Here is an 11,070-nt window from a genome sequence, read left to right on the forward strand (position 1 = left end):
GAAAAACTATGGAAGTATATATAGATGATATACTGGTCAAATATCTTTGTTCGGAGGACCATTTAAGTCATTTGCAGGAAATGTTTAAAGTGCTCAGGAAGTTCAACATGAAGTTGAATCTGGAGAAGTGCGCTTTTGGCATTGGGTCGGGAAAATATTTGGGGTTCTTAGTTTCAAACCGTGGAATTGAGGTCAATCCGGATAAAATAAAGGCAATAGAGGAAATTTCGGAGGTGTTAGAAAATGTAAAGGCGGTACAAAGTTTAACCGGAAGGTTGGCAGCTTTAAGCCATTTTATATCTCGCTCATCTGAAAAGATTCACCGATTTTTTTCATTGTTGAAAAAAAAGGGATTTTGAATGGGCACCGGAATTCCAGCAAGCCTTGAGAGAATTGAAAAAATAGCTTTCGAGTGCACCATTGTTATCTAAACCACTGGAGGGTGATCAACTTCTTTTATATCTAGTTGTGTCCGAAGTAGCGGTGAGTGTAGTTTTGGTTCGGGAAGATAAAGGTACGCAATTTCCTATTTATTACGTTAGCAAAACACTGGCGAGGGCCGAAACTAGGTATCCTCATTTTGAAAAATTGGCTTTAGCTTTAATAACTGCTGCTAGGAAATTGAGACCTTATTTTCAGTGTCATCCTATTTGTGTTGTAACGACTTACCCATTGAGAAATATATTGCATAAATCGGAGCTCTCTGATAGACTAGTAAAATGGGCTATTGAAATTAGTGGTTATGACATAGAGTTTAGGCCGAGAACGACAATAAAATTCCAAGTATTGGCTGATTTTGTAGCTGATTTTAGCCTCGGAATGATGCCTGAAGTTGAAAAAAAATACGTAATTTCTTTAGGGTCATTACCTAGAGTCTGGACCTTATTCACAGACGGTGCAGCTAATGTGAAAGGGTCCGGGCTGAGCATAGTTTTAAAAACACCCTCAGGGGATATAATTAGACAAGCGATTGGAATTGTGCAATTGACTAACAATGAAGCCGAGTATGAGGCAGTGATTGCAGGTTTGGAGTTTGCTTGGAGCTTGGGGGCTGAGGTCATTGAGGCCAAAAGTGATTCCCTCTGGGTGGTCAATCAAGTGCACGGTATTTTGATGTAAAGGATGATAGGATGCAGAAATACTTGGATAAAGTCTAAATAATGTTGCGGCGCTTCAAGGAGCGTACCCTGGAGCACGTTTCATGAGAACAAAATGTAGAAGATGATGCTCTAGCAAATTTTGGGTCATCCACTGATGCAGAAGGAATCAATTCGGGAAAGGTTGTGTAGTTGCTAAATTCGGCGTTAGATCCTAGTTATGATGAGGTGAATTCAATAAGTCTGACTTGGTATTGGTGCAACAAGTATATAGATTATCTTAGCGATGGATAACTACCTGATGATGTAAAAGAATCCCGAGCAATACGAACGAAGGCAGCTCGATATTGTATGGTAAAGGGACAATTGTACAGAAGTTCTTTCTACGATCCACTGGCTAGGTGCTTAGGATCGGGAGAGACAGATTATGTAATGAGGGAGGTGTACGAAGGAGTTTGCGAAAATCATTCTGAAGCAAATTTATTGGTGAGGAAGCTGATACGAGCAGGATATTATTGGTCCCAGATGGAGGAAGCTGCAAAGACATTCGTTCAGAAGTGTGATGAGTGTCAACGCTATGCCCCAATGATTAATCAACCGCAGAGCTTTTACATCTGGTGGTGTCACCTTGGCCTTTCATGAAGTAGGGGATGGATATTGTGAGCCCATTACCTTAAGCTCATGGTCAAGTAAAGTTCCTGATTATTATGATAGATTATTTTTCCAAATAGGTGGAAGCAGGAGCTTATAAGAAAATAAGGGAAAAGGAGGTCATAGATTTCATTCATGATCATATCATTTGCCGGTTCGGAATTCCAAAAGAAGTGACCTGCGACAACGGACCACAGTTCATTGGTAAGAAGGTGACGGGATATTTTGATGGATTGAAGATTAAGCGGATAACTTTAACTCCTTATTGTCATGACCCAACCAGAGGGCCATGACGGGCATCCGGAGCTAACACACCGAGCACCTCTAACATACGACTCATGATCATTTCTGGGTGGACCATAAAGATAACTCATGGATATCATAATCTGTAAGGACATATGTCACAACATAACGACATATCTATATATAATCTTCAACAATTATGCCCATTATCACCAGCCGACAAGGTTACTAAAATTTTATACAATAATATGAACCGGTAGGGTTATGAAACGTCTAACTATTCACATATGTCTACGATCCTCTAAATAGAATAATGTGACCATAAGGACCAATACTAAATAGACTGCAGCTTTGAAGTAAGTGGAGTGCTCCTGAGAATCCGCTGATAAGGCACCTACGGATCTGATCCGTCTCCCTGCCTACCTGCGGCCATGAGCGCAGCGTCCACAAGAAAGGAAGTCAGTACGAACGGTGTACTAAGTATGTAAGGTAGGGATAATCAACATAACAAGAAATATGAAACATAACATGAGATAAAGATAACCTGTACATCTGATTGCCTCTTAAGGCGGACACCATGCATGCTAACTTTAACTTTTTAAATATATATATATATATATATATATATATAGGAATGCCACAACATAGGCCACATCGTCACCCCTATCAAATGAGCCTTATATGTATACATGAACGCCACAACATAGGCCACATCGTCACCCCCGTCAAATGTGCCTTATATATGTACATGAACGCCACAACATAGGCCACATCGTCACCCACTGTCAAATGTGCCTTATATATGTACATGAACGCCACAACATAGGCCACATCATCACCACCTGTCAAATGTGCCTCATATATGTACATGAACGCCACAACATAAGCCACATCATCAACCCCTATCAAATGTGCCTTATATATGTATACATGAAGAATGAGAATGAGTGCAATGCATAAGTAAAATGAAATAATAGGACTCTCGGAATAATATGATGTCATATTACATCTGGTGGACAATTACTGAGCTAAGATCACTATGACATGAAATCTCAAGACCCATGAACAGAAGGAATATCATAACAGGGGTACAGGATCATCAAAGACTGAAATACTCCTAGCGCTTCTAAGAGTAGATTAATATGGAAGCTCATATGCTCGTTTGTTTATTCATAACATAGGATCATGCCAAAATGAAAAAAAGGATAACCTTAACATACCTTCAAGTCGCCCAAGCAATCCAACAATCGGGCTAATTACAACTAGCACGCCATTCCATTCCTATAACAAGGAATACACATATAAACTTAGATGGTGTTACTATATCACGTATAACAACGACAACTTGATTCTAGAGTAAAACGGACAACATTTCCCCTTACTCTCCAATCACCTCAACATATACAACAACCCACAATAACAATCATAAACCTACAAAAGTCCTTAAATACTCCTTTTACTGCCCTTACAAAAGTACACATCAAACAACCCAAAGTATATCAATATACAATAACAATATACACTTTCTTTTTTCCCAATCAAGGAGCATAATCTTATCAACACCCCAAAAACATTAGCTACCATTCATATACATGGAAATTAGCTCAACAACACGACCACAACATGTTCAAAAGAATCCATAAACTCAACAGCTACAACACAACACTTCATGACCTTTCCTCCATAACTATTTTCGCTTTTAAGACTTGCTAAACCTTCAAATCAACTCAACATAAGAGATAGGATGAAGAAAATACCTTATACTTGAAGAAATTTAGCCACACCAGTTTTATTCAAGACCTAACTCACCACAACATCAAGTAGAAGCAAGAACAATCACTTTTCATGAACTAGTTTGGTGTGATCTTGTTAAATTCTTGATCTAAGGGCTATAAGTGTTTAAGATAAGTTTATGGATGTTTCTAGAGCTCAAAACAAGTGCAAATGATGAAAAAAAAGGAATAATAGGGTATTTATACCCTTTGAAAGTCGGTTCCACCGACTTTCCAAGTGGGGCCCGTGGGAAAGCCATTTGGCAGCTTAGAGGCTTATCTTAAAATGCCCATAACGCCCTACTTCGATGCTGTATTGATGAACGGTTTGTTGCGTTGGAAACTTCACTCGACAAACTTAATTTTAGGCTCTTGAAACACCTTAAAACTCCTGATATACTAGGAGATATACTTCTCTAAAGTTGACCCAAAATTTCTGTCCAAAATTCTGCTAATTTTTTAATTTTTGACAAACTTATTTTCTTCGATTTGCTTGATCCCGAAATCTTCCGAAACTTTTCATACATGATATTTATTATTAATTATACTTGATAAGGGTCATGTCCTTTGGTTCCAAGGTTGTCCTTCTCGGTTATGACTTATGAGATCATAATTCATCTTTTACTTCATTGTTACATACTTTCCATGGCTTGTACCTTTCAAAACTTCACGGGACGTCTCCGATACTCCGTTAATACGGTGAAATATGTGGCATGCTCATGCTCTAAAAGTCAGAGGTGTAACATCCTTCCCCCCCTTAGAAACATTCGTCCTCGAATGTTGTAGCTTGTTAACTTACGATGCTATCATTAATTTCTTGAAATAGTTGTCCTCCTTTAGTTCCTGATCTCCATACTCTTATACTATGGGCTCGTTAGGCTTCTTTCATAATCTCCCAATTCTTGATCAAACTCATTCATTTGTTCCATATCTTCATGTTCTTATATATGTACCAGTGGTCAACTGATATCTAGTTATCGTCCTGGGATCTATTGCCATTAAGGTGGTATTAACTCATGATTGCTACGGCTCCCCGCCGATCTATGAATACTCTTAATTGTTGTACTCTTTTGCCTTTCTCCTTATTTATCTACTAGTGGACAAACTCTCTTATTCAGATATGTTACCTTTCCTTGCTTGCTTCTCTGGTGCTATTTTAGATTATCTTTTTTTTTTTGTATTAGTCGACCTTATATTTATACCATATCATCTCCTTTTAATTCCTTGGTTGGACCCCTTAATTCCTTACAATATCATCATATTTATATTTGAACTTTTCCTCCAATTTCCTCTTCTAAATTTTAACATAATTACAAAATAAACTCATGAACATGGAACTAAGATAAAATCCTACTTAATCATAATTTCCTTTCAATACGAGTATGCTTCCCTCTTTAAGTCCTTGGCTCTCTTATACCAGTGACTAATTGAGACTTAAACTAACCTCCAATCTTCTTCGGCTCCTTATCTTCGTCCTTGCACCGTTCTGTTGGCCATTTCATCATGGCCATTGTTTAGATGGTTCTATGTCATACACTCGCACAATTGATATAACCGGCGACTTGGAATTTCATGACTTACGAGGTACTCCCTGATCTCAGGCAGTACTACTGTCCTGCTATCTATAGGCACACTATCTTCCTTTCCTTTGAAGATTATTGAACTTCCTATTAATATTCCTCTTTTAAAGCTTTCATCTTTTCTAGTGCTACAAGTTATTTTCAGTAGTCCCGATTGTTCCTTATACTTATCCCTGGTCACATGCGGCCCTTCGTACTGCTACCCCTTGGGGTACTTTACTGCATATTTAAATGTACCTAAAATTTCTTTGGCGCAAGTGATTCGAGTCATAGTCCGGAATACAACGTATCACATTGGCGAAACTTATTTTCCTTTCCATATTTATCTCATGATATACTTGCATTTAATCAATTCTCACTTTTCTTTGGCACATTCTTGACATATCGGTTTATCTTGAATTTTGGCTCCTTCAATCCAATATATTTCCCTCTTTTGAGCTTGGAAAAATTGTAGTTTATCTTAGAACAGAATTTGTTCTTCCCCCCTTTTAAAGGATGTTCTCATATACCAACAACCTTCAAGTATTAACCTTCTTTGATAGTTATCTGGCCGACCTTAGCGATCCTTCAACCCCTCTATTCCATATAATCCCGGAGTTCTTTTCATCGCATGGTTTAACTTATTTCCTTTTTGCTAATTGAGTTCTTGTATCAAATCGAAATGCTTATACATATCGGATACAATTCAGATGCCTTATTTTTTGACTTTTCAGTTCTACCTTTCATGACTAGTAGTCCCCTAGGCTAATGAATTAATGGGGACATCAGAATTCATTAGGCCCCTTAAGGAGCGTCCGACTACACCCCACTCCTTTGGCCCTAGTCCTCCTCCACGACTATCTTCTTAATATCCTTGAAATTCTCATTTCTCTAGGTTCTCAATTCCGATTTATGTCTATACCATACCATTAAAAGTTGATACTCTCTACCATTCATTCCCACGACTCATCCTTTCATTAGCTTAGCTCATATTGTCCCGTAGTTCACTTAACTACTCGTTTGCATCATAGTCATGCATTATAGTCCTTCTAATATTCTACCGGTTCCTGTTTTCATCATGAAATCTTCACGAGGTACACCTTTTTCTTTCTCCTTGCGTCGAGTCCTCATCTTTCCTTATGATACTACAACTTGTTCGTATTTATACATATATCTGGAATTTTTCTCGGTTTTCTTCCTGATCACATCTTTGCATCTTTCACACAACCATTGTCTTATAATTTCAATTTGTTTTCCTTTGGGCAAGCCTACTGACTCATTAAACTTCTCCTTGTTATCGGCGGCCACATAATTCTATTTAATGATTTCGTTGACACCTCCTCATTGCTTTAGTCCTCATAGTTTCTTTTATTTTCTTTTACTTGTAAAACGCCTGTTTCCATTAGTCATTCTTTGCTCTTAACTTAGGAGACTTTGGAGTGTATCGTTACGAGGGCGAATCCCTTTTGACGCTGAAAATCTCTTCTTGAGGTACTTTCTCCTTTTAAATAGGTGTACCAATCATGGGTTCACATGCATCCTCCTGGTTAAATCTCAGGAGTTTAAAATTTCCTCGTCGCTCTCATAAAACATGTTTATTTCTTCTCAAGGATGCACCTTTGTCCATTATTTACAACCTTTTTGGTTCTAGTTATGAAGACGTATAGGTTGGTTCTGGGGTCCTCACATTCATCCTTTGTCACGTACAACATTACTCTAGCTCCCGTTGATTTATTTAAATTTGATCCTATCGTCTGCTTTCTTGCTTTCATCCTAACCTTTTCCTCAAATATATTACTTAATCCTCAATGGGTATACATTTTCCTTGTCCAAGTTTCTCTTCCCTTCATGATATCATAACCTTCTTTTTCCTAATGCTCGTGCTTACATATTTGATCGTGTTACCGCTATCTGACTTTAATTCTCGAGAAAACCCAATCCTAATTCTCTTTGTAGCGCTTGCTACCTCAATTTTGACAAACAACACAATCAATACTTTCAACATGTCGTAAAATCAATCATAAGGGTATACATAACACTCGATGTAGCTACTCGTGACTTATTTTTTTCGCTTTTCAACACTTTTGCTTGCGAGATATCCTGTTGCCATTTGATTTTGTCCTGAATCTGTGGCTTTAATACATCTCCCCTCTTTTTTTGCCCAGCTAGCCAGACTCATACCTCGCGATCATTTCGAATTTCTAATTGCAAAACTTATATGCTCCTAATTTCCCTCGGGCTATTCTGGTTTCTCATATTATTTTTTTCGTATGTCTAAATCTGTAGGTCTTCCTAGCATATCTTTCTATGTCCTAATTGTAAATCCTGGCGATATAACTTTACTTAAAAATCTTTACTCGTACTTGTACCCTGTCTCTTTATCTAAGATAATCAACCACGCATCCTCTACTTTCCTGTGACAACTGAATCGATCCTTGCGATATTTTATCTTCACATGTACACCTACTCTCTTCTCTCCTTACACATAAACCAACATCGCACCTAATTTCTCTATCGTCAAATAACCTTCACAACACCAGTCTGAAAATTTGAGGTGAATCCTCCTTATAAGGATTAGCTAGAAATACACCATATATTCCTAAGGTTGATACAATCTCTACTTCCTTCGTCGGCCAAGCAACATCACATTTAGAAGTTATATAAACAATCCAGAAGACAATCATAATTGCAATCCAACTTACCTAACCATTTCTCATTCTTGAGTTCAAGGTCATCATTAATACCTGAAGTAACTTGGCCATAATGATTCTCAGAATAGTACCAACTATCAAATACTCAGAATCCCCTTGAAGTCGAATGACTAGTGACTTCTGAATCCCAATCTAAACTCACATCATATAGGAAAGTCTGATAAAACGAGTATGTGTGCCTGTCATCAACCCGTCCTGATCTTATGTGTGTGTATATATATATATATATATAAAATTCTAGAGTAAAACTTTCCCCTACTCGTTTACTTCCTTTCCCATATCAATATCTTTTCTTTATCTCTTACTCACCAATCTATAAATCGTAATACTGCATTTGAATTCTTAGTGTCAACTTTCCCTATATCTTCAATGAGTCTCAATCCTTCGAAATTTCGAATGCAACTCATTCCAGTTCCTTTAACTAGTAATCATTTTTCCCCTCTAGGGAGTTTCCCTTAAGTTAAAGTAAAATCATTCTAAAACTTCTCTTTGAAAGCATCTTAAAATTGTTCATTCAATCATAACTTACCAAACATCCGATTGTCACATTTTCCCTTCATTCTTTCTCTATAGCATAGACATTCAAACAATTCAGTTTGTAAAAATTTCGACAGAGTTTCCTCTATACTTCTTACTGCCTCATTCCTTTCGGAGTATCAACTTCAATTCTTATCATTTACGTTATAGCGGCATAATCAACTGCTTATCCATAATTAAAACATTGAGGGTTAGAATCAAGGACATCACGTCCTATAATTTAGCTCTATGGCACGATCTAAGATGAGAAGGAAGGGTTGATGGTGCCTAAATGCCTTGCAGCCTCTTGTTTATAAGTGTGGCACACTTCATACTCATAAACAAGACCTTGCTAGACACGACTCGTAGACATACCTGAGGACCAACTGCTCTTATACCACTTTTGTCACGACCCAACCAGAGGGCCATCACGGACACCCGGAGCTAACACACCGAGCACCTCCAACATACGTCTCATGATCATTTCTGGGTGGACCATAAAGATAACTCATGGATATCATAATATGTAAGGACATATATCACAACATAACAACACATCTATATATAATCTTCAACAATTATGCCCATCATCACCAGCCGACAAGGTTACTAAAATTTTATACAATAATATGTACTGGTAGGGTTATGAAAGGTCTAACTATACACATATGTCTACGATCCTCTACATAGAATAAAGTGACCATAAGGACAAATACCAAATAGACTGCAGCTTCGAAGTAAGTGGAGCGCTCTTGAGAATCCGCTGATAAGGAACCTATGGATCTGATCCATCTCCCTGCCTACTTGCGGGCATGAGCGTAGCGTCCACAAGAAAGGACGTCAGTACGAATGTTGTACTGAGTATGTAAGGCATGAATAATCAACATAACAAGAAATATGGAACATAACATGAGATAAAGATAACCTGTACATCTGATTGTCTCTGAAGGCGGATACCATGCATGCTAACTTTAACTTTTAAAATATATAAATATAGGAACGCCACAACATAGGCCACATTGTCACCCCTGTCAAATGTGTCTTATATATGTACATGAACGCCACAACATAAGCAATATTGTCACCCACATCAAATATGCCTTATATACGTACATGAACGCCACAACATAGGTCACATCGTCACCCCTGTCAAATGTGCCTTATATATGTAAATAAACGCCACAACATAGGCCACATCATCACCACCTGTCAAATGTGCCTCATATATGTACATGAACGCCACAACATAAGCCACATCATCACCCCTATCAAATGTGCCTTATATATGTATACATGAAGAATGAGAATGAGTGCAATGCATAAGTAAAATGAAATAATAGGACTCTCGGAATAATATGATGTCTTATTACCTCTGGTGGACAATTACTGAGCTAAGATCACTAAAACATGAAATCTCAAGACCCATGAACAGAAGGAATATCATAACAGGGGTACAGGATCATCAAAGACTTAAATACTCCTAGTGCTTCTAAGAGTAGAGTAATATGGAAGCTCATATGCTCGTTTGTTTATTCATAACATAGGATCATGCCAAAATGAAAGAAAGGATAGCCTTAACATACCTCAAGTCGCCCAAGCAATCCAACAATCGGGCTAATTACAACTAGCACGCCATTCCATTCCTATAACAAGGAATACACATATAAACTTAGATGGTGCTACTATATCACGTATAACAACGACAACTTGATTCTAGAGTAAAACGGGCAGCATTTCCCCTTACTCTCCAATCACCTCAATATATACAACAGCCCATAATAACAATCATACACCTACAAAAGTCCTTAAATACTCCTTTTACTGCCCTTACAAAATCACGCAACAAACAACCCAAAGTATATCAATATACAATAACAATATACACTTCCTGTTTTCCCAATCAAGGAGCATAATCTTATCAACACCCCAACAACATTAGATACCATCCATATACATGGAAATTAGCACAACAACACGACCACAACATGTTCAAAACAATCCATAAACTCAACAACTACAACACAACACTTCATGACCTTTCCTCCGTAACTATTTTCACTTTTAAGACTTGCTAAACGTTCAAATCAACTCAACACAAGAGATAGGATGAATAACATACCTTATACTTGAAGAACATTAGCCACACCAACTTTCTTCAAGACCAAACTCACCACAACATCAAGTAGAAGCAAGAACAATCATTTTTCATGAACTAGTTTGGTGTAATCTTGTTAAATTCTTGATCTAAGGGCTATAAGTGTTTAAGAGAAGTGTATGGATGTTTCTAGAGCTCAAAAGAAGTGTAAATGATGAAAAAAAAAAGAATAATAGGGTATTTATACCCTTTGAAAGTCGGTTCCACCGACTTTCCAAGTGGGGCCCGCGGGGAAGCCATTTGGCAGCTTAGAGGCTTATCTTGAAATTCCTATAACTCCCTACTCCGATACCGTATTGATGAACGGTTTGTTGCATTGGAAACTACACTCGACGAACTTCATTTTAGGCTCTTGAAACACCTCAA

The sequence above is a fragment of the Lycium barbarum genome, chromosome 3 (assembly GCF_019175385.1).
Source record: "Lycium barbarum isolate Lr01 chromosome 3, ASM1917538v2, whole genome shotgun sequence".
Classification (NCBI taxonomy): Eukaryota; Viridiplantae; Streptophyta; class Magnoliopsida; order Solanales; family Solanaceae; genus Lycium; species Lycium barbarum.